Source organism: Halichoerus grypus, chromosome 8 (genome assembly GCF_964656455.1).
Source record: "Halichoerus grypus chromosome 8, mHalGry1.hap1.1, whole genome shotgun sequence".
In the NCBI taxonomy this organism is placed as follows: domain Eukaryota; kingdom Metazoa; phylum Chordata; class Mammalia; order Carnivora; family Phocidae; genus Halichoerus; species Halichoerus grypus.
In genome coordinates this window covers 37,460,906-37,484,907 of record NC_135719.1, presented here as the reverse complement: position 1 = coordinate 37,484,907, position 24,002 = coordinate 37,460,906, and positions in this window count along the sequence as shown.

Here is a 24,002-nt window from a genome sequence, read left to right as displayed (position 1 = left end):
AAAGCACGGTTTCTCCACACTGTTGTTTCTTCGACTTAAAACGCCAGCTCTTAGACTTCATGCAAAAGTGGGGCTGCAGTGCTAGCTTGATGAAACACATGGAGAGTTGTGTCCTGCCTTTTGATGCGGCCTGAGTCTCACTCGCAAAATGCTTTGGACTGCCTTGCAATGCTCTCACGTATGCATACAACATACTGCTTGAACCTTCAGGAGCGGGTATTTTAGCGGAAGCACGGATTCTCTGACACTTTTTTCTTTCCAGTTAGGTGCTTGTCTTTAATCCTGCACACACACACGGGGCAACGGTAGTAGCCCCATAACCATGATGTGAGTTGAGAGCTGCCTTCTGTACCGGCCTGCCTCTCCCCCGATTTCATGATATGGAAACCGTCTCCAGGCTCTCTTCCACAATACACCCTAACCTGCTTCCTCCTTCAGAGAGGTCGAAGGTAGCCAAAGCACGGTTTCTCTACACTCTTGTCTCTTCGAGGTAAAACGCCAGCACTTAGACTTCATGCAAAAGTGGGGCTGCAGGGCTAGCTTGATGAAACACATGGAGAGTCGTGTCCTGCCTTTTGATGCGGCCTGAGTCTCACTCGCAAAAAGCTTTGGACTCCCTTGCAGTGCTCTCACGCACGCACACAACATACTGCTTACACGTTCAGGAGCTGGTATTTTAGCTGAAGCACGGATTCTTTGCCACTTTTTTCTTTCCAGTTAGGTGGTTGTCTTTAAGCCTGCACACACACATGGGGCAACGGTACTCGCCCCATAACCATGATGTGAGTTGAGAGCTGCCTTCTGTACCGGCCTGTCTCTCCCCCGATTTCATGGAATGGAAACCGTCCCCAGGCTCCTTTCCACAATACACCCTAACCTGCTTCCTCCTTCAGAGAGGTCGAAGGTAGCTAAAGCACGGTTTCTCTACACTGTTGTTTCTTCGAGTTAAAACGCCAGCTCTTATTCTTCAAGCAAAAGTGCGGCTGCAGTGCTAGCTTGATGAAACACTTGGAGAGGCCTGTCCTGCCTTTTGCTGGGGCCTGAGTCTCACTCGCAAAAAGCTTTGGACTCCCTTGCAGTGCTCTCACGCACGCACACAACATACTGCTTCCACGTTCAGGAGCGGGTATTTTAGCTGAAGCACGGATTCTCTGCCACTTTTTTCTTTCCAGTTAGTGGGTTGTCTTTAAGCCTGCACATACACACGGGGCAACGGTACTCGCCCCATAACCATGATGTGAGTTGAGAGCTGCCTTCTGTACCGGCCTGTCTCTCCCCCGATTTCATGATATGGAAACCGTCCCCAGGCTCTCTTCCACAATACACCCTAAGCTGCTTCCTCCTTCAGAGAGGTCGAAGGTAGCTAAAGCACGGTTTCTCTACACTGTTGTTTCTTCGAGTTAAAACGCCAGCTATAAGACTACATGCGAAAGTGGGGCTGCAGGTCTAGCTTGATGAAACACATGGAGAGTTGTGTCCTGCCTTTTGATGCGGCCTGAGTCTCACTCGCAAAAAGCTTTGGACTCCCTTGCAGTGCTCTCACGTATGCATACAACATACTGCTTCCACCTTCAGGACCAGGAATTTTAGCTGAAGCACGGATTCTCTGCCAAGTTTTTCTTTCCAGTTAGGTGGTTGTCTTTAAGCCTGCTCGCTCACACGGGGCAACGGTAGTAGCCCCATAACCATCATGTGAGTTGAGAGCTGCCTTCTGTACCGGCCTGTCTGTCCCCCGATTTCATGAAATGGAAACCGTCCCCAGGCTCTCTTTCACAAAACACCTTAACCTGCTTCCTCCTTCAGAGAGGTCGAACTAGCTAAAGCACGGTTTCTCCACACTGTTGTTTCTTCGACTTAAAACGCCAGCTCTTAGACTTCATGCAAAAGTGGGGCTGCAGTGCTAGCTTGATGAAACACATGGAGAGTTGTGTCCTGCCTTTTGATGCGGCCTGAGTCTCACTCGCAAAATGCTTTGGACTGCCTTGCAATGCTCTCACGTATGCATACAACATACTGCTTGAACCTTCAGGAGCGGGTATTTTAGCTGAAGCACGGATTCTCTGACACTTTTTTCTTTCCAGTTAGGTGCTTGTCTTTAATCCTGCACACACACACGGGGCAACGGTAGTAGCCCCATAACCATGATGTGAGTTGAGAGCTGCCTTCTGTACCGGCCTGTCTCTCCCCCGATTTCATGATATGGAAACCGTCTCCAGGCTCTCTTCCACAATACACCCTAAGCTGCTTCCTCCTTCAGAGAGGTCGAAGGTAGCCAAAGCACGGTTTCTCTACACTGTTGTCTCTTCGAGGTAAAACGCCAGCACTTAGACTTCATGCAAAAGTGGGGCTGCAGTGCTAGCTTGATGAAACACATGGAGAGTCGTGTCCTGCCTTTTGATGCGGCCTGAGTCTCACTCGCAAAAAGCTTTGGACTCCCTTGCAGTGCTCTCACGCACGCACACAATATACTGCTTACACGTTCAGGAGCGGGTATTTTAGCTGAAGCACGGATTCTTTGCCACTTTTTTCTTTCCAGTTAGGTGGTTGTCTTTAAGCCTGCACACACACATGGGGCAACGGTACTCGCCCCATAACCATGATGTGAGTTGAGAGCTGCCTTCTGTACCGGCCTGTCTCTCCCCCGATTTCATGGAATGGAAACCGTCCCCAGGCTCTCTTCCACAATACACCCTAACCTGCTTCCTCCTTCAGAGAGGTCGAAGGTAGCTAAAGCACGGTTTCTCTACACTGTTGTTTCTTCGAGTTAAAACGCCAGCTCTTATTCTTCATGCAAAAGTGCGGCTGCAGTGCTAGCTTGATGAAACTCTTGGAGAGTCCTGTCCTGCCTTTTGCTGGGGCCTGAGTCTCACTCGCAAAAAGCTTTGGACTCCCTTGCAGTGCTCTCACGCACGCACACAACATACTGCTTCCACGTTCAGGAGCGGGTATTTTAGCTGAAGCACGGATTCTCTGCCACTTTTTTCTTTCCAGTTAGTGGGTTGTCTTTAAGCCTGCACATACACACGGGGCAACGGTACTCGCCCCATAACCATGATGTGAGTTGAGAGCTGCCTTCTGTACCGGCCTGTCTCTCCCCCGATTTCATGATATGGAAACCGTCCCCAGGCTCTCTTCCACAATACACCCTAAGCTGCTTCCTCCTTCAGAGAGGTCGAAGGTAGCTAAAGCACGGTTTCTCTACACTGTTGTTTCTTCGAGTTAAAACGCCAGCTATAAGACTACATGCGAAAGTGGGGCTGCAGGTCTAGCTTGATGAAACACATGGAGAGTTGTGTCCTGCCTTTTGATGCGGCCTGAGTCTCACTCGCAAAAAGCTTTGGACTCCCTTGCAGTGCTCTCACGTATGCATACAACATACTGCTTCCACCTTCAGGACCAGGAATTTTAGCTGAAGCACGGATTCTCTGCCAAGTTTTTCTTTCCAGTTAGGTGGTTGTCTTTAAGCCTGCTCGCTCACACGGGGCAACGGTAGTAGCCCCATAACCATCATGTGAGTTGAGAGCTGCCTTCTATACCGGCCTGTCTGTCCCCCGATTTCATGAAATGGAAACCGTCCCCAGGCTCTCTTTCACAAAACACCCTAACCTGCTTCCTCCTTCAGAGAGGTCGAACTAGCTAAAGCACGGTTTCTCCACACTGTTGTTTCTTCGACTTAAAACGCCAGCTCTTAGACTTCATGCAAAAGTGGGGCTGCAGTGCTAGCTTGATGAAACACATGGAGAGTTGTGTCCTGCCTTTTGATGCGGCCTGAGTCTCACTCGCAAAATGCTCTGGACTGCCTTGCAATGCTCTCACGTATGCATACAACATACTGCTTGAACCTTCAGGAGCGGGTATTTTAGCGGAAGCACGGATTCTCTGACACTTTTTTCTTTCCAGTTAGGTGCTTGTCTTTAATCCTGCACACATACACGGGGCAACGGTAGTAGCCCCATAACCATGATGTGAGTTGAGAGCTGCCTTCTGTACCGGCCTGTCTCTCCCCCGATTTCATGATATGGAAACCGTCTCCAGGCTCTCTTCCACAATACACCCTAACCTGCTTCCTCCTTCAGAGAGGTCGAAGGTAGCCAAAGCACGGTTTCTCTACACTGTTGTCTCTTCGAGGTAAAACGCCAGCACTTAGACTTCATGCAAAAGTGGGGCTGCAGGGCTAGCTTGATGAAACACATGGAGAGTCGTGTCCTGCCTTTTGATGCGGCCTGAGTCTCACTCGCAAAAAGCTTTGGACTCCCTTGCAGTGCTCTCACGCACGCACACAACATACTGCTTACACGTTCAGGAGCGGGTATTTTAGCTGAAGCACGGATTCTTTGCCACTTTTTTCTTTCCAGTTAGGTGGTTGTCTTTAAGCCTGCACACACACATGGGGCAACGGTACTCGCCCCATAACCATGATGTGAGTTGAGAGCTGCCTTCTGTACCGGCCTGTCTCTCCCCCGATTTCATGGAATGGAAACCGTCCCCAGGCTCTCTTCCACAATACACCCTAACCTGCTTCCTCCTTCAGAGAGGTCGAAGGTAGCTAAAGCACGGTTTCTCTACACTGTTGTTTCTTCGAGTTAAAACGCCAGCTCTTATTCTTCATGCAAAAGTGCGGCTGCAGTGCTAGCTTGATGAAACACTTGGAGAGTCCTGTCCTGCCTTTTGCTGGGGCCTGAGTCTCACTCGCAAAAAGCTTTGGACTCCCTTGCAGTGCTCTCACGCACGCACACAACATACTGCTTCCACGTTCAGGAGCGGGTATTTTAGCTGAAGCACGGATTCTCTGCCACTTTTTTCTTTCCAGTTAGTGGGTTGTCTTTAAGCCTGCACATACACACGGGGCAACGGTACTCGCCCCATAACCATGATGTGAGTTGAGAGCTGCCTTCTGTACCGGCCTGTCTCTCCCCCGATTTCATGATATGGAAACCGTCCCCAGGCTCTCTTCCACAATACACCCTAAGCTGCTTCCTCCTTCAGAGAGGTCGAAGGTAGCTAAAGCACGGTTTCTCTACACTGTTGTTTCTTCGAGTTAAAACGCCAGCTATAAGACTACATGCGAAAGTGGGGCTGCAGGTCTAGCTTGATGAAACACATGGAGAGTTGTGTCCTGCCTTTTGATGCGGCCTGAGTCTCACTCGCAAAAAGCTTTGGACTCCCTTGCAGTGCTCTCACGTATGCATACAACATACTGCTTCCACCTTCAGGACCAGGAATTTTAGCTGAAGCACGGATTCTCTGCCAAGTTTTTCTTTCCAGTTAGGTGGTTGTCTTTAAGCCTGCTCGCTCACACGGGGCAATGGTAGTAGCCCCATAACCATCATGTGAGTTGAGAGCTGCCTTCTGTACCGGCCTGTCTGTCCCCCGATTTCATGAAATGGAAACCGTCCCCAGGCTCTCTTTCACAAAACACCTTAACCTGCTTCCTCCTTCAGAGAGGTCGAACTAGCTAAAGCACGGTTTCTCCACACTGTTGTTTCTTCGACTTAAAACGCCAGCTCTTAGACTTCATGCAAAAGTGGGGCTGCAGTGCTAGCTTGATGAAACACATGGAGAGTTGTGTCCTGCCTTTTGATGCGGCCTGAGTCTCACTCGCAAAACGCTTTGGACTGCCTTGCAATGCTCTCACGTATGCATACAACATACTGCTTGAACCTTCAGGAGCGGGTATTTTAGCTGAAGCACGGATTCTCTGACACTTTTTTCTTTCCAGTTAGGTGCTTGTCTTTAATCCTGCACACACACACGGGGCAACGGTAGTAGCCCCATAACCATGATGTGAGTTGAGAGCTGCCTTCTGTACCGGCCTGTCTCTCCCCCGATTTCATGATATGGAAACCGTCTCCAGGCTCTCTTCCACAATACACCCTAAGCTGCTTCCTCCTTCAGAGAGGTCGAAGGTAGCCAAAGCACGGTTTCTCTACACTGTTGTCTCTTCGAGGTAAAACGCCAGCACTTAGACTTCATGCAAAAGTGGGGCTGCAGTGCTAGCTTGATGAAACACATGGAGAGTCGTGTCCTGCCTTTTGATGCGGCCTGAGTCTCACTCGCAAAAAGCTTTGGACTCCCTTGCAGTGCTCTCACGCACGCACACAACATACTGCTTACACGTTCAGGAGCGGGTATTTTAGCTGAAGCACGGATTCTTTGCCACTTTTTTCTTTCCAGTTAGGTGGTTGTCTTTAAGCCTGCACACACACATGGGGCAACGGTACTCGCCCCATAACCATGATGTGAGTTGAGAGCTGCCTTCTGTACCGGCCTGTCTCTCCCCCGATTTCATGAAATGGAAACCGTCCCCAGGCTCTCTTCCACAATACACCCTAACCTGCTTCCTCCTTCAGAGAGGTCGAAGGTAGCTAAAGCACGGTTTCTCTACACTGTTGTTTCTTCGACTTAAAACGCCAGCTCTTATTCTTCATGCAAAAGTGCGGCTGCAGTGCTAGCTTGATGAAACACTTGGAGAGTCCTGTCCTGCCTTTTGCTGGGGCCTGAGTCTCACTCGCAAAAAGCTTTGGACTCCCTTGCAGTGCTCTCACGCACGCACACAACATACTGCTTCCACGTTCAGGAGCGGGTATTTTAGCTGAAGCACGGATTCTCTGCCACTTTTTTCTTTCCAGTTAGTGGGTTGTCTTTAAGCCTGCACATACACACGGGGCAACGGTACTCGCCCCATAACCATGATGTGAGTTGAGAGCTGCCTTCTGTACCGGCCTGTCTCTCCCCCGATTTCATGATATGGAAACCGTCCCCAGGCTCTCTTCCACAATACACCCTAAGCTGCTTCCTCCTTCAGAGAGGTCGAAGGTAGCTAAAGCACGGTTTCTCTACACTGTTGTTTCTTCGAGTTAAAACGCCAGCTATAAGACTACATGCGAAAGTGGGGCTGCAGGTCTAGCTTGATGAAACACATGGAGAGTTGTGTCCTGCCTTTTGATGCGGCCTGAGTCTCACTCGCAAAAAGCTTTGGACTCCCTTGCAGTGCTCTCACGTATGCATACAACATACTGCTTCCACCTTCAGGACCAGGAATTTTAGCTGAAGCACGGATTCTCTGCCAAGTTTTTCTTTCCAGTTAGGTGGTTGTCTTTAAGCCTGCTCGCTCACACGGGGCAACGGTAGTAGCCCCATAACCATCATGTGAGTTGAGAGCTGCCTTCTATACCGGCCTGTCTGTCCCCCGATTTCATGAAATGGAAACCGTCCCCAGGCTCTCTTTCACAAAACACCCTAACCTGCTTCCTCCTTCAGAGAGGTCGAACTAGCTAAAGCACGGTTTCTCCACACTGTTGTCTCTTCGAGGTAAAACGCCAGCACTTAGACTTCATGCAAAAGTGGGGCTGCAGTGCTAGCTTGATGAAACACATGGAGAGTTGTGTCCTGCCTTTTGATGCGGCCTGAGTCTCACTCGCAAAATGCTCTGGACTGCCTTGCAATGCTCTCACGTATGCATACAACATACTGCTTGAACCTTCAGGAGCGGGTATTTTAGCTGAAGCACGGATTCTCTGACACTTTTTTCTTTCCAGTTAGGTGGTTGTCTTTAATCCTGCACACATACACGGGGCAACGGTAGTAGCCCCATAACCATGATGTGAGTTGAGAGCTGCCTTCTGTACCGGCCTGTCTCTCCCCCGATTTCATGATATGGAAACCGTCTCCAGGCTCTCTTCCACAATACACCCTAACCTGCTTCCTCCTTCAGAGAGGTCGAAGGTAGCCAAAGCACGGTTTCTCTACACTGTTGTCTCTTCGAGGTAAAACGCCAGCACTTAGACTTCATGCAAAAGTGGGGCTGCAGGGCTAGCTTGATGAAACACATGGAGAGTCGTGTCCTGCCTTTTGATGCGGCCTGAGTCTCACTCGCAAAAAGCTTTGGACTCCCTTGCAGTGCTCTCACGCACGCACACAACATACTGCTTACACGTTCAGGAGCGGGTATTTTAGCTGAAGCACGGATTCTTTGCCACTTTTTTCTTTCCAGTTAGGTGGTTGTCTTTAAGCCTGCACACACACATGGGGCAACGGTACTCGCCCCATAACCATGATGTGAGTTGAGAGCTGCCTTCTGTACCGGCCTGTCTCTCCCCCGATTTCATGGAATGGAAACCGTCCCCAGGCTCTCTTCCACAATACACCCTAACCTGCTTCCTCCTTCAGAGAGGTCGAAGGTAGCTAAAGCACGGTTTCTCTACACTGTTGTTTCTTCGAGTTAAAACGCCAGCTCTTATTCTTCATGCAAAAGTGCGGCTGCAGTGCTAGCTTGATGAAACACTTGGAGAGTCCTGTCCTGCCTTTTGCTGGGGCCTGAGTCTCACTCGCAAAAAGCTTTGGACTCCCTTGCAGTGCTCTCACGCACGCACACAACATACTGCTTCCACGTTCAGGAGCGGGTATTTTAGCTGAAGCACGGATTCTCTGCCACTTTTTTCTTTCCAGTTAGTGGGTTGTCTTTAAGCCTGCACATACACACGGGGCAACGGTACTCGCCCCATAACCATGATGTGAGTTGAGAGCTGCCTTCTGTACCGGCCTGTCTCTCCCCCGATTTCATGATATGGAAACCGTCCCCAGGCTCTCTTCCACAATACACCCTAAGCTGCTTCCTCCTTCAGAGAGGTCGAAGGTAGCTAAAGCACGGTTTCTCTACACTGTTGTTTCTTCGAGTTAAAACGCCAGCTATAAGACTACATGCGAAAGTGGGGCTGCAGGTCTAGCTTGATGAAACACATGGAGAGTTGTGTCCTGCCTTTTGATGCGGCCTGAGTCTCACTCGCAAAAAGCTTTGGACTCCCTTGCAGTGCTCTCACGTATGCATACAACATACTGCTTCCACCTTCAGGACCAGGAATTTTAGCTGAAGCACGGATTCTCTGCCAAGTTTTTCTTTCCAGTTAGGTGGTTGTCTTTAAGCCTGCTCGCTCACACGGGGCAATGGTAGTAGCCCCATAACCATCATGTGAGTTGAGAGCTGCCTTCTGTACCGGCCTGTCTGTCCCCCGATTTCATGAAATGGAAACCGTCCCCAGGCTCTCTTTCACAAAACACCTTAACCTGCTTCCTCCTTCAGAGAGGTCGAACTAGCTAAAGCACGGTTTCTCCACACTGTTGTTTCTTCGACTTAAAACGCCAGCTCTTAGACTTCATGCAAAAGTGGGGCTGCAGTGCTAGCTTGATGAAACACATGGAGAGTTGTGTCCTGCCTTTTGATGCGGCCTGAGTCTCACTCGCAAAACGCTTTGGACTGCCTTGCAATGCTCTCACGTATGCATACAACATACTGCTTGAACCTTCAGGAGCGGGTATTTTAGCTGAAGCACGGATTCTCTGACACTTTTTTCTTTCCAGTTAGGTGCTTGTCTTTAATCCTGCACACACACACGGGGCAACGGTAGTAGCCCCATAACCATGATGTGAGTTGAGAGCTGCCTTCTGTACCGGCCTGTCTCTCCCCCGATTTCATGATATGGAAACCGTCTCCAGGCTCTCTTCCACAATACACCCTAACCTGCTTCCTCCTTCAGAGAGGTCGAAGGTAGCCAAAGCACGGTTTCTCTACACTGTTGTCTCTTCGAGGTAAAACGCCAGCACTTAGACTTCATGCAAAAGTGGGGCTGCAGTGCTAGCTTGATGAAACACATGGAGAGTCGTGTCCTGCCTTTTGATGCGGCCTGAGTCTCACTCGCAAAAAGCTTTGGACTCCCTTGCAGTGCTCTCACGCACGCACACAACATACTGCTTACACGTTCAGGAGCGGGTATTTTAGCTGAAGCACGGATTCTTTGCCACTTTTTTCTTTCCAGTTAGGTGGTTGTCTTTAAGCCTGCACACACACATGGGGCAACGGTACTCGCCCCATAACCATGATGTGAGTTGAGAGCTGCCTTCTGTACCGGCCTGTCTCTCCCCCGATTTCATGAAATGGAAACCGTCCCCAGGCTCTCTTCCACAATACACCCTAACCTGCTTCCTCCTTCAGAGAGGTCGAAGGTAGCTAAAGCACGGTTTCTCTACACTGTTGTTTCTTCGACTTAAAACGCCAGCTCTTATTCTTCATGCAAAAGTGCGGCTGCAGTGCTAGCTTGATGAAACACTTGGAGAGTCCTGTCCTGCCTTTTGCTGGGGCCTGAGTCTCACTCGCAAAAAGCTTTGGACTCCCTTGCAGTGCTCTCACGCACGCACACAACATACTGCTTCCACGTTCAGGAGCGGGTATTTTAGCTGAAGCACGGATTCTCTGCCACTTTTTTCTTTCCAGTTAGTGGGTTGTCTTTAAGCCTGCACATACACACGGGGCAACGGTACTCGCCCCATAACCATGATGTGAGTTGAGAGCTGCCTTCTGTACCGGCCTGTCTCTCCCCCGATTTCATGATATGGAAACCGTCCCCAGGCTCTCTTCCACAATACACCCTAAGCTGCTTCCTCCTTCAGAGAGGTCGAAGGTAGCTAAAGCACGGTTTCTCTACACTGTTGTTTCTTCGAGTTAAAACGCCAGCTATAAGACTACATGCGAAAGTGGGGCTGCAGGTCTAGCTTGATGAAACACATGGAGAGTTGTGTCCTGCCTTTTGATGCGGCCTGAGTCTCACTCGCAAAAAGCTTTGGACTCCCTTGCAGTGCTCTCACGTATGCATACAACATACTGCTTCCACCTTCAGGACCAGGAATTTTAGCTGAAGCACGGATTCTCTGCCAAGTTTTTCTTTCCAGTTAGGTGGTTGTCTTTAAGCCTGCTCGCTCACACGGGGCAACGGTAGTAGCCCCATAACCATCATGTGAGTTGAGAGCTGCCTTCTATACCGGCCTGTCTGTCCCCCGATTTCATGAAATGGAAACCGTCCCCAGGCTCTCTTTCACAAAACACCCTAACCTGCTTCCTCCTTCAGAGAGGTCGAACTAGCTAAAGCACGGTTTCTCCACACTGTTGTTTCTTCGACTTAAAACGCCAGCTCTTAGACTTCATGCAAAAGTGGGGCTGCAGTGCTAGCTTGATGAAACACATGGAGAGTTGTGTCCTGCCTTTTGATGCGGCCTGAGTCTCACTCGCAAAATGCTCTGGACTGCCTTGCAATGCTCTCACGTATGCATACAACATACTGCTTGAACCTTCAGGAGCGGGTATTTTAGCTGAAGCACGGATTCTCTGACACTTTTTTCTTTCCAGTTAGGTGGTTGTCTTTAATCCTGCACACATACACGGGGCAACGGTAGTAGCCCCATAACCATGATGTGAGTTGAGAGCTGCCTTCTGTACCGGCCTGTCTCTCCCCCGATTTCATGATATGGAAACCGTCTCCAGGCTCTCTTCCACAATACACCCTAACCTGCTTCCTCCTTCAGAGAGGTCGAAGGTAGCCAAAGCACGGTTTCTCTACACTGTTGTCTCTTCGAGGTAAAACGCCAGCACTTAGACTTCATGCAAAAGTGGGGATGCAGGGCTAGCTTGATGAAACACATGGAGAGTCGTGTCCTGCCTTTTGATGCGGCCTGAGTCTCACTCGCAAAAAGCTTTGGACTCCCTTGCAGTGCTCTCACGCACGCACACAACATACTGCTTACACGTTCAGGAGCGGGTATTTTAGCTGAAGCACGGATTCTTTGCCACTTTTTTCTTTCCAGTTAGGTGGTTGTCTTTAAGCCTGCACACACACATGGGGCAACGGTACTCGCCCCATAACCATGATGTGAGTTGAGAGCTGCCTTCTGTACCGGCCTGTCTCTCCCCCGATTTCATGGAATGGAAACCGTCCCCAGGCTCTCTTCCACAATACACCCTAACCTGCTTCCTCCTTCAGAGAGGTCGAAGGTAGCTAAAGCACGGTTTCTCTACACTGTTGTTTCTTCGACTTAAAACGCCAGCTCTTATTCTTCATGCAAAAGTGGGGCTGCAGGTCTAGCTTGATGAAACACTTGGAGAGTCCTGTCCTGCCTTTTGCTGGGGCCTGAGTCTCACTCGCAAAAAGCTTTGGACTCCCTTGCAGTGCTCTCACGCACGCACACAACATACTGCTTCCACGTTCAGGAGCGGGTATTTTAGCTGAAGCACGGATTCTCTGCCACTTTTTTCTTTCCAGTTAGTGGGTTGTCTTTAAGCCTGCACATACACACGGGGCAACGGTACTCGCCCCATAACCATGATGTGAGTTGAGAGCTGCCTTCTGTACCGGCCTGTCTCTCCCCCGATTTCATGATATGGAAACCGTCCCCAGGCTCTCTTCCACAATACACCCTAAGCTGCTTCCTCCTTCAGAGAGGTCGAAGGTAGCTAAAGCACGGTTTCTCTACACTGTTGTTTCTTCGAGTTAAAACGCCAGCTATAAGACTACATGCGAAAGTGGGGCTGCAGGTCTAGCTTGATGAAACACATGGAGAGTTGTGTCCTGCCTTTTGATGCGGCCTGAGTCTCACTCGCAAAAAGCTTTGGACTCCCTTGCAGTGCTCTCACGTATGCATACAACATACTGCTTCCACCTTCAGGACCAGGAATTTTAGCTGAAGCACGGATTCTCTGCCAAGTTTTTCTTTCCAGTTAGGTGGTTGTCTTTAAGCCTGCTCGCTCACACGGGGCAATGGTAGTAGCCCCATAACCATCATGTGAGTTGAGAGCTGCCTTCTGTATGGGCCTGTCTGTCCCCCGATTTCATGAAATGGAAACCGTCCCCAGGCTCTCTTTCACAAAACACCTTAACCTGCTTCCTCCTTCAGAGAGGTCGAACTAGCTAAAGCACGGTTTCTCCACACTGTTGTTTCTTCGACTTAAAACGCCAGCTCTTAGACTTCATGCAAAAGTGGGGCTGCAGTGCTAGCTTGATGAAACACATGGAGAGTTGTGTCCTGCCTTTTGATGCGGCCTGAGTCTCACTCGCAAAACGCTTTGGACTGCCTTGCAATGCTCTCACGTATGCATACAACATACTGCTTGAACCTTCAGGAGCGGGTATTTTAGCTGAAGCACGGATTCTCTGACACTTTTTTCTTTCCAGTTAGGTGCTTGTCTTTAATCCTGCACACACACACGGGGCAACGGTAGTAGCCCCATAACCATGATGTGAGTTGAGAGCTGCCTTCTGTACCGGCCTGTCTCTCCCCCGATTTCATGATATGGAAACCGTCTCCAGGCTCTCTTCCACAATACACCCTAACCTGCTTCCTCCTTCAGAGAGGTCGAAGGTAGCCAAAGCACGGTTTCTCTACACTGTTGTCTCTTCGAGGTAAAACGCCAGCACTTAGACTTCATGCAAAAGTGGGGCTGCAGGGCTAGCTTGATGAAACACATGGAGAGTCGTGTCCTGCCTTTTGATGCGGCCTGAGTCTCACTCGCAAAAAGCTTTGGACTCCCTTGCAGTGCTCTCACGCACGCACACAACATACTGCTTACACGTTCAGGAGCGGGTATTTTAGCTGAACACGGATTCTTTGCCACTTTTTTCTTTCCAGTTAGGTGGTTGTCTTTAAGCCTGCACACACACATGGGGCAACGGTACTCGCCCCATAACCATGATGTGAGTTGAGAGCTGCCTTCTGTACCGGCCTGTCTCTCCCCCGATTTCATGGAATGGAAACCGTCCCCAGGCTCCTTTCCACAATACACCCTAACCTGCTTCCTCCTTCAGAGAGGTCGAAGGTAGCTAAAGCACGGTTTCTCTACACTGTTGTTTCTTCGAGTTAAAACGCCAGCTCTTATTCTTCATGCAAAAGTGCGGCTGCAGTGCTAGCTTGATGAAACACTTGGAGAGTCCTGTCCTGCCTTTTGCTGGGGCCTGAGTCTCACTCGCAAAAAGCTTTGGACTCCCTTGCAGTGCTCTCACGCACGCACACAACATACTGCTTCCACGTTCAGGAGCGGGTATTTTAGCTGAAGCACGGATTCTCTGCCACTTTTTTCTTTCCAGTTAGTGGGTTGTCTTTAAGCCTGCACATACACACGGGGCAACGGTACTCGCCCCATAACCATGATGTGAGTTGAGAGCTGCCTTCTGTACCGGCCTGTCTCTCCCCCGATTTCATGATATGGAAACCGTCCCCAGGCTCTCTTCCACAATACACCCTAAGCTGCTTCCTCCTTCAGAGAGGTCGAAGGTAGCTAAAGCACGGTTTCTCTACACTGTTGTTTCTTCGAGTTAAAACGGCAGCTATAAGACTACATGCGAAAGTGGGGCTGCAGGTCTAGCTTGATGAAACACATGGAGAGTTGTGTCCTGCCTTTTGATGCGGCCTGAGTCTCACTCGCAAAAAGCTTTGGACTCCCTTGCAGTGCTCTCACGTATGCATACAACATACTGCTTCCACCTTCAGGACCAGGAATTTTAGCTGAAGCACGGATTCTCTGCCAAGTTTTTCTTTCCAGTTAGGTGGTTGTCTTTAAGCCTGCTCGCTCACACGGGGCAATGGTAGTAGCCCCATAACCATCATGTGAGTTGAGAGCTGCCTTCTGTACCGGCCTGTCTGTCCCCCGATTTCATGAAATGGAAACCGTCCCCAGGCTCTCTTTCACAAAACACCTTAACCTGCTTCCTCCTTCAGAGAGGTCGAACTAGCTAAAGCACGGTTTCTCCACACTGTTGTTTCTTCGACTTAAAACGCCAGCTCTTAGACTTCATGCAAAAGTGGGGCTGCAGTGCTAGCTTGATGAAACACATGGAGAGTTGTGTCCTGCCTTTTGATGCGGCCTGAGTCTCACTCGCAAAATGCTTTGGACTGCCTTGCAATGCTCTCACGTATGCATACAACATACTGCTTGAACCTTCAGGAGCGGGTATTTTAGCTGAAGCACGGATTCTCTGACACTTTTTTCTTTCCAGTTAGGTGCTTGTCTTTAATCCTGCACACACACACGGGGCAACGGTAGTAGCCCCATAACCATGATGTGAGTTGAGAGCTGCCTTCTGTACCGGCCTGTCTCTCCCCCGATTTCATGATATGGAAACCGTCTCCAGGCTCTCTTCCACAATACACCCTAAGCTGCTTCCTCCTTCAGAGAGGTCGAAGGTAGCCAAAGCACGGTTTCTCTACACTGTTGTCTCTTCGAGGTAAAACGCCAGCACTTAGACTTCATGCAAAAGTGGGGCTGCAGTGCTAGCTTGATGAAACACATGGAGAGTCGTGTCCTGCCTTTTGATGCGGCCTGAGTCTCACTCGCAAAAAGCTTTGGACTCCCTTGCAGTGCTCTCACGCACGCACACAATATACTGCTTACACGTTCAGGAGCGGGTATTTTAGCTGAAGCACGGATTCTTTGCCACTTTTTTCTTTCCAGTTAGGTGGTTGTCTTTAAGCCTGCACACACACATGGGGCAACGGTACTCGCCCCATAACCATGATGTGAGTTGAGAGCTGCCTTCTGTACCGGCCTGTCTCTCCCCCGATTTCATGAAATGGAAACCGTCCCCAGGCTCTCTTCCACAATACACCCTAACCTGCTTCCTCCTTCAGAGAGGTCGAAGGTAGCTAAAGCACGGTTTCTCTACACTGTTGTTTCTTCGACTTAAAACGCCAGCTCTTATTCTTCATGCAAAAGTGCGGCTGCAGTGCTAGCTTGATGAAACACTTGGAGAGTCCTGTCCTGCCTTTTGCTGGGGCCTGAGTCTCACTCGCAAAAAGCTTTGGACTCCCTTGCAGTGCTCTCACGCACGCACACAACATACTGCTTCCACGTTCAGGAGCGGGTATTTTAGCTGAAGCACGGATTCTCTGCCACTTTTTTCTTTCCAGTTAGTGGGTTGTCTTTAAGCCTGCACATACACACGGGGCAACGGTACTCGCCCCATAACCATGATGTGAGTTGAGAGCTGCCTTCTGTACCGGCCTGTCTCTCCCCCGATTTCATGATATGGAAACCGTCCCCAGGCTCTCTTCCACAATACACCCTAAGCTGCTTCCTCCTTCAGAGAGGTCGAAGGTAGCTAAAGCACGGTTTCTCTACACTGTTGTTTCTTCGAGTTAAAACGGCAGCTATAAGACTACATGCGAAAGTGGGGCTGCAGGTCTAGCTTGATGAAACACATGGAGAGTTGTGTCCTGCCTTTTGATGCGGCCTGAGTCTCACTCGCAAAAAGCTTTGGACTCCCTTGCAGTGCTCTCACGTATGCATACAACATACTGCTTCCACCTTCAGGACCAGGAATTTTAGCTGAAGCACGGATTCTCTGCCAAGTTTTTCTTTCCAGTTAGGTGGTTGTCTTTAAGCCTGCTCGCTCACACGGGGCAACGGTAGTAGCCCCATAACCATGATGTGAGTTGAGAGCTGCCTTCTGTACCGGCCTGTCTGTCCCCCGATTTCATGAAATGGAAACCGTCCCCAGGCTCTCTTTCACAAAACACCCTAACCTGCTTCCTCCTTCAGAGAGGTCGAACTAGCTAAAGCACGGTTTCTCCACACTGTTGTTTCTTCGACTTAAAACGCCAGCTCTTAGACTTCATGCAAAAGTGGGGCTGCAGTGCTAGCTTGATGAAACACATGGAGAGTTGTGTCCTGCCTTTTGATGCGGCCTGAGTCTCACTCGCAAAATGCTTTGGACTGCCTTGCAATGCTCTCACGTATGCATACAACATACTGCTTGAACCTTCAGGAGCGGGTATTTTAGCTGAAGCACGGATTCTCTGACACTTTTTTCTTTCCAGTTAGGTGCTTGTCTTTAATCCTGCACACACACACGGGGCAACGGTAGTAGCCCCATAACCATGATGTGAGTTGAGAGCTGCCTTCTGTACCGGCCTGTCTCTCCCCCGATTTCATGATATGGAAACCGTCTCCAGGCTCTCTTCCACAATACACCCTAACCTGCTTCCTCCTTCAGAGAGGTCGAAGGTAGCCAAAGCACGGTTTCTCTACACTGTTGTCTCTTCGAGGTAAAACGCCAGCACTTAGACTTCATGCAAAAGTGGGGCTGCAGTGCTAGCTTGATGAAACACATGGAGAGTCGTGTCCTGCCTTTTGATGCGGCCTGAGTCTCACTCGCAAAAAGCTTTGGACTCCCTTGCAGTGCTCTCACGCACGCACACAACATACTGCTTACACGTTCAGGAGCGGGTATTTTAGCTGAAGCATGGATTCTTTGCCACTTTTTTCTTTCCAGTTAGGTGGTTGTCTTTAAGCCTGCACACACACATGGGGCAACGGTACTCGCCCCATAACCATGATGTGAGTTGAGAGCTGCCTTCTGTACCGGCCTGTCTCTCCCCCGATTTCATGATATGGAAACCGTCCCCAGGCTCTCTTCCACAATACACCCTAAGCTGCTTCCTCCTTCAGAGAGGTCGAAGGTAGCTAAAGCACGGTTTCTCTACACTGTTGTTTCTTCGAGTTAAAACGCCAGCTATAAGACTACATGCGAAAGTGGGGCTGCAGGTCTAGCTTGATGAAACACATGGAGAGTTGTGTCCTGCCTTTTGATGCGGCCTGAGTCTCACTCGCAAAAAGCTTTGGACTCCCTTGCAGTGCTCTCACGTATGCATACAACATACTGCTTCCACCTTCAGGACCAGGAATTTTAGCTGAAGCACGGATTCTCTGCCAAGTTTTTCTTTCCAGTTAGGTGGTTGTCTTTAAGCCTGCTCGCTCACACGGGGCAACGGTAGTAGCCCCATAACCATCATGTGAGTTGAGAGCTGCCTTCTATACCGGCCTGTCTGTCCCCCGATTTCATGAAATGGAAACCGTCCCCAGGCTCTCTTTCACAAAACACCCTAACCTGCTTCCTCCTTCAGAGAGGTCGAACTAGCTAAAGCACGGTTTCTCCACACTGTTGTTTCTTCGACTTAAAACGCCAGCTCTTAGACTTCATGCAAAAGTGGGGCTGCAGTGCTAGCTTGATGAAACACATGGAGAGTTGTGTCCTGCCTTTTGATGCGGCCTGAGTCTCACTCGCAAAATGCTTTGGACTGCCTTGCAATGCTCTCACGTATGCATACAACATACTGCTTGAACCTTCAGGAGCGGGTATTTTAGCTGAAGCACGGATTCTCTGACACTTTTTTCTTTCCAGTTAGGTGGTTGTCTTTAATCCTGCACACACACACGGGGCAACGGTAGTAGCCCCATAACCATGATGTGAGTTGAGAGCTGCCTTCTGTACCGGCCTGTCTCTCCCCCGATTTCATGATATGGAAACCGTCTCCAGGCTCTCTTCCACAATACACCCTAACCTGCTTCCTCCTTCAGAGAGGTCGAAGGTAGCCAAAGCACGGTTTCTCTACACTGTTGTCTCTTCGAGGTAAAACGCCAGCACTTAGACTTCATGCAAAAGTGGGGCTGCAGTGCTAGCTTGATGAAACACATGGAGAGTCGTGTCCTGCCTTTTGATGCGGCCTGAGTCTCACTCGCAAAAAGCTTTGGACTCCCTTGCAGTGCTCTCACGCACGCACACAACATACTGCTTACACGTTCAGGAGCGGGTATTTTAGCTGAAGCACGGATTCTTTGCCACTTTTTTCTTTCCAGTTAGGTGGTTGTCTTTAAGCCTGCACACACACATGGGGCAACGGTACTCGCCCCATAACCATGATGTGAGTTGAGAGCTGCCTTCTGTACCGGCCTGTCTCTCCCCCGATTTCATGGAATGGAAACCGTCCCCAGGCTCTCTTCCACAATACACCCTAACCTGCTTCCTCCTTCAGAGAGGTCGAAGGTAGCTAAAGCACGGTTTCTCTACACTGTTGTTTCTTCGAGTTAAAACGCCAGCTCTTATTCTTCATGCAAAAGTGCGGCTGCAGTGCTAGCTTGATGAAACACTTGGAGAGTCCTGTCCTGCCTTTTGCTGGGGCCTGAGTCTCACTCGCAAAAAGCTTTGGACTCCCTTGCAGTGCTCTCACGCACGCACACAACATACTGCTTCCACGTTCAGGAGCGGGTATTTTAGCTGAAGCACGGATTCTCTGCCACTTTTTTCTTTCCAGTTAGTGGGTTGTCTTTAAGCCTGCACATACACACGGGGCAACGGTACTCGCCCCATAACCATGATGTGAGTTGAGAGCTGCCTTCTGTACCGGCCTGTCTCTCCCCCGATTTCATGATATGGAAACCGTCCCCAGGCTCTCTTCCACAATACACCCTAAGCTGCTTCCTCCTTCAGAGAGGTCGAAGGTAGCTAAAGCACGGTTTCTCTACACTGTTGTTTCTTCGAGTTAAAACGCCAGCTATAAGACTACATGCGAAAGTGGGGCTGCAGGTCTAGCTTGATGAAACACATGGAGAGTTGTGTCCTGCCTTTTGATGCGGCCTGAGTCTCACTCGCAAAAAGCTTTGGACTCCCTTGCAGTGCTCTCACGTATGCATACAACATACTGCTTCCACCTTCAGGACCAGGAATTTTAGCTGAAGCACGGATTCTCTGCCAAGTTTTTCTTTCCAGTTAGGTGGTTGTCTTTAAGCCTGCTCGCTCACACGGGGCAATGGTAGTAGCCCCATAACCATCATGTGAGTTGAGAGCTGCCTTCTGTACCGGCCTGTCTCTCCCCCGATTTCATGAAATGGAAACCGTCCCCAGGCTCTCTTCCACAATACACCCTAACCTGCTTCCTCCTTCAGAGAGGTCGAAGGTAGCTAAAGCACGGTTTCTCTACACTGTTGTTTCTTCGAGTTAAAACGCCAGCTCTTATTCTTCATGCAAAAGTGCGGCTGCAGTGCTAGCTTGATGAAACTCTTGGAGAGTCCTGTCCTGCCTTTTGCTGGGGCCTGAGTCTCACTCGCAAAAAGCTTTGGACTCCCTTGCAGTGCTCTCACGCACGCACACAACATACTGCTTCCACGTTCAGGAGCGGGTATTTTAGCTGAAGCACGGATTCTCTGCCACTTTTTTCTTTCCAGTTAGTGGGTTGTCTTTAAGCCTGCACATACACACGGGGCAACGGTACTCGCCCCATAACCATGATGTGAGTTGAGAGCTGCCTTCTGTACCGGCCTGTCTCTCCCCCGATTTCATGATATGGAAACCGTCCCCAGGCTCTCTTCCACAATACACCCTAAGCTGCTTCCTCCTTCAGAGAGGTCGAAGGTAGCTAAAGCACGGTTTCTCTACACTGTTGTTTCTTCGAGTTAAAACGCCAGCTATAAGACTACATGCGAAAGTGGGGCTGCAGGTCTAGCTTGATGAAACACATGGAGAGTTGTGTCCTGCCTTTTGATGCGGCCTGAGTCTCACTCGCAAAAAGCTTTGGACTCCCTTGCAGTGCTCTCACGTATGCATACAACATACTGCTTCCACCTTCAGGACCAGGAATTTTAGCTGAAGCACGGATTCTCTGCCAAGTTTTTCTTTCCAGTTAGGTGGTTGTCTTTAAGCCTGCTCGCTCACACGGGGCAACGGTAGTAGCCCCATAACCATCATGTGAGTTGAGAGCTGCCTTCTGTACCGGCCTGTCTGTCCCCCGATTTCATGAAATGGAAACCGTCCCCAGGCTCTCTTTCACAAAACACCCTAACCTGCTTCCTCCTTCAGAGAGGTCGAACTAGCTAAAGCACGGTTTCTCCACACTGTTGTTTCTTCGACTTAAAACGCCAGCTCTTAGACTTCATGCAAAAGTGGGGCTGCAGTGCTAGCTTGATGAAACACATGGAGAGTTGTGTCCTGCCTTTTGATGCGGCCTGAGTCTCACTCGCAAAATGCTTTGGACTGCCTTGCAATGCTCTCACGTATGCATACAACATACTGCTTGAACCTTCAGGAGCGGGTATTTTAGCTGAAGCACGGATTCTCTGACACTTTTTTCTTTCCAGTTAGGTGCTTGTCTTTAATCCTGCACACACACACGGGGCAACGGTAGTAGCCCCATAACCATGGTGTGAGTTGAGAGCTGCCTTCTGTACCGGCCTGTCTCTCCCCCGATTTCATGATATGGAAACCGTCTCCAGGCTCTCTTCCACAATACACCCTAACCTGCTTCCTCCTTCAGAGAGGTCGAAGGTAGCCAAAGCACGGTTTCTCTACACTGTTGTCTCTTCGAGGTAAAACACCAGCACTTAGACTTCATGCAAAAGTGGGGCTGCAGGGCTAGCTTGATGAAACACATGGAGAGTCGTGTCCTGCCTTTTGATGCGGCCTGAGTCTCACTCGCAAAAAGCTTTGGACTCCCTTGCAGTGCTCTCACGCACGCACACAACATACTGCTTACACGTTCAGGAGCGGGTATTTTAGCTGAAGCACGGATTCTTTGCCACTTTTTTCTTTCCAGTTAGGTGGTTGTCTTTAAGCCTGCACACACACATGGGGCAACGGTACTCGCCCCATAACCATGATGTGAGTTGAGAGCTGCCTTCTGTACCGGCCTGTCTCTCCCCCGATTTCATGGAATGGAAACCGTCCCCAGGCTCTCTTCCACAATACACCCTAACCTGCTTCCTCCTTCAGAGAGGTCGACGGTAGCTAAAGCACGGTTTCTCTACACTGTTGTTTCTTCGAGTTAAAACGCCAGCTCTTATTCTTCATGCAAAAGTGCGGCTGCAGTGCTAGCTTGATGAAACACTTGGAGAGTCCTGTCCTGCCTTTTGCTGGGGCCTGAGTCTCACTCGCAAAAAGCTTTGGACTCCCTTGCAGTGCTCTCACGCACGCACACAACATACTGCTTCCACGTTCAGGAGCGGGTATTTTAGCTGAAGCACGGATTCTCTGCCACTTTTTTCTTTCCAGTTAGTGGGTTGTCTTTAAGCCTGCACATACACACGGGGCAACGGTACTCGCCCCATAACCATGATGTGAGTTGAGAGCTGCCTTCTGTACCGGCCTGTCTCTCCCCCGATTTCATGATATGGAAACCGTCCCCAGGCTCTCTTCCACAATACACCCTAAGCTGCTTCCTCCTTCAGAGAGGTCGAAGGTAGCCAAAGCACGGTTTCTCTACACTGTTGTTTCTTCGAGTTAAAACGCCAGCTATAAGACTACATGCGAAAGTGGGGCTGCAGGTCTAGCTTGATGAAACACATGGAGAGTTGTGTCCTGCCTTTTGATGCGGCCTGAGTCTCACTCGCAAAAAGCTTTGGACTCCCTTGCAGTGCTCTCACGTATGCATACAACATACTGCTTCCACCTTCAGGACCAGGAATTTTAGCTGAAGCACGGATTCTCTGCCAAGTTTTTCTTTCCAGTTAGGTGGTTGTCTTTAAGCCTGCTCGCTCACACGGGGCAACGGTAGTAGCCCCATAACCATCATGTGAGTTGAGAGCTGCCTTCTGTACCGGCCTGTCTCTCCCCCGATTTCATGATATGGAAACCGTCTCCAGGCTCTCTTCCACAATACACCCTAAGCTGCTTCCTCCTTCAGAGAGGTCGAAGGTAGCCAAAGCACGGTTTCTCTACACTGTTGTCTCTTCGAGGTAAAACGCCAGCACTTAGACTTCATGCAAAAGTGGGGCTGCAGTGCTAGCTTGATGAAACACATGGAGAGTCGTGTCCTGCCTTTTGATGCGGCCTGAGTCTCACTCGCAAAAAGCTTTGGACTCCCTTGCAGTGCTCTCACGCACGCACACAACATACTGCTTACACGTTCAGGAGCGGGTATTTTAGCTGAAGCACGGATTCTCTGCCACTTTTTTCTTTCCAGTTAGGTGGTTGTCTTTAAGCCTGCACACACACATGGGGCAACGGTACTCGCCCCATAACCATGATGTGAGTTGAGAGCTGCCTTCTGTACCGGCCTGTCTCTCCCCCGATTTCATGAAATGGAAACCGTCCCCAGGCTCTCTTCCACAATACACCCTAACCTGCTTCCTCCTTCAGAGAGGTCGAAGGTAGCTAAAGCACGGTTTCTCTACACTGTTGTTTCTTCGAGTTAAAACGCCAGCTCTTATTCTTCATGCAAAAGTGCGGCTGCAGTGCTAGCTTGATGAAACACTTGGAGAGTCCTGTCCTGCCTTTTGCTGGGTCCTGAGTCTCACTCGCAAAAAGCTTTGGACTCCCTTGCAGTGCTCTCACGCACGCACTCAACATACTGCTTCCACGTTCAGGAGCGGGTATTTTAGCTGAAGCACGGATTCTCTGCCACTTTTTTCTTTCCAGTTAGTGGGTTGTCTTTAAGCCTGCACATACACACGGGGCAACGGTACTCGCCCCATAACCATGATGTGAGTTGAGAGCTGCCTTCTGTACCGGCCTGTCTCTCCCCCGATTTCATGATATGGAAACCGTCCCCAGGCTCTCTTCCACAATACACCCTAAGCTGCTTCCTCCTTCAGAGAGGTCGAAGGTAGCTAAAGCACGGTTTCTCTACACTGTTGTTTCTTCGAGTTAAAACGCCAGCTATAAGACTACATGCGAAAGTGGGGCTGCAGGTCTAGCTTGATGAAACACATGGAGAGTTGTGTCCTGCCTTTTGATGCGGCCTGAGTCTCACTCGCAAAAAGCTTTGGACTCCCTTGCAGTGCTCTCACGTATGCATACAACATACTGCTTCCACCTTCAGGACCAGGAATTTTAGCTGAAGCACGGATTCTCTGCCAAGTTTTTCTTTCCAGTTAGGTGGTTGTCTTTAAGCCTGCTCGCTCACACGGGGCAACGGTAGTAGCCCCATAACCATCATGTGAGTTGAGAGCTGCCTTCTATACCGGCCTGTCTGTCCCCCGATTTCATGAAATGGAAACCGTCCCCAGGCTCTCTTTCACAAAACACCCTAACCTGCTTCCTCCTTCAGAGAGGTCGAACTAGCTAAAGCACGGTTTCTCCACACTGTTGTTTCTTCGACTTAAAACGCCAGCTCTTAGACTTCATGCAAAAGTGGGGCTGCAGTGCTAGCTTGATGAAACACATGGAGAGTTGTGTCCTGCCTTTTGATGCGGCCTGAGTCTCACTCGCAAAATGCTCTGGACTGCCTTGCAATGCTCTCACGTATGCATACAACATACTGCTTGAACCTTCAGGAGCGGGTATTTTAGCTGAAGCACGGATTCTCTGACACTTTTTTCTTTCCAGTTAGGTGGTTGTCTTTAATCCTGCACACACACACGGGGCAACGGTAGTAGCCCCATAACCATGATGTGAGTTGAGAGCTGCCTTCTGTACCGG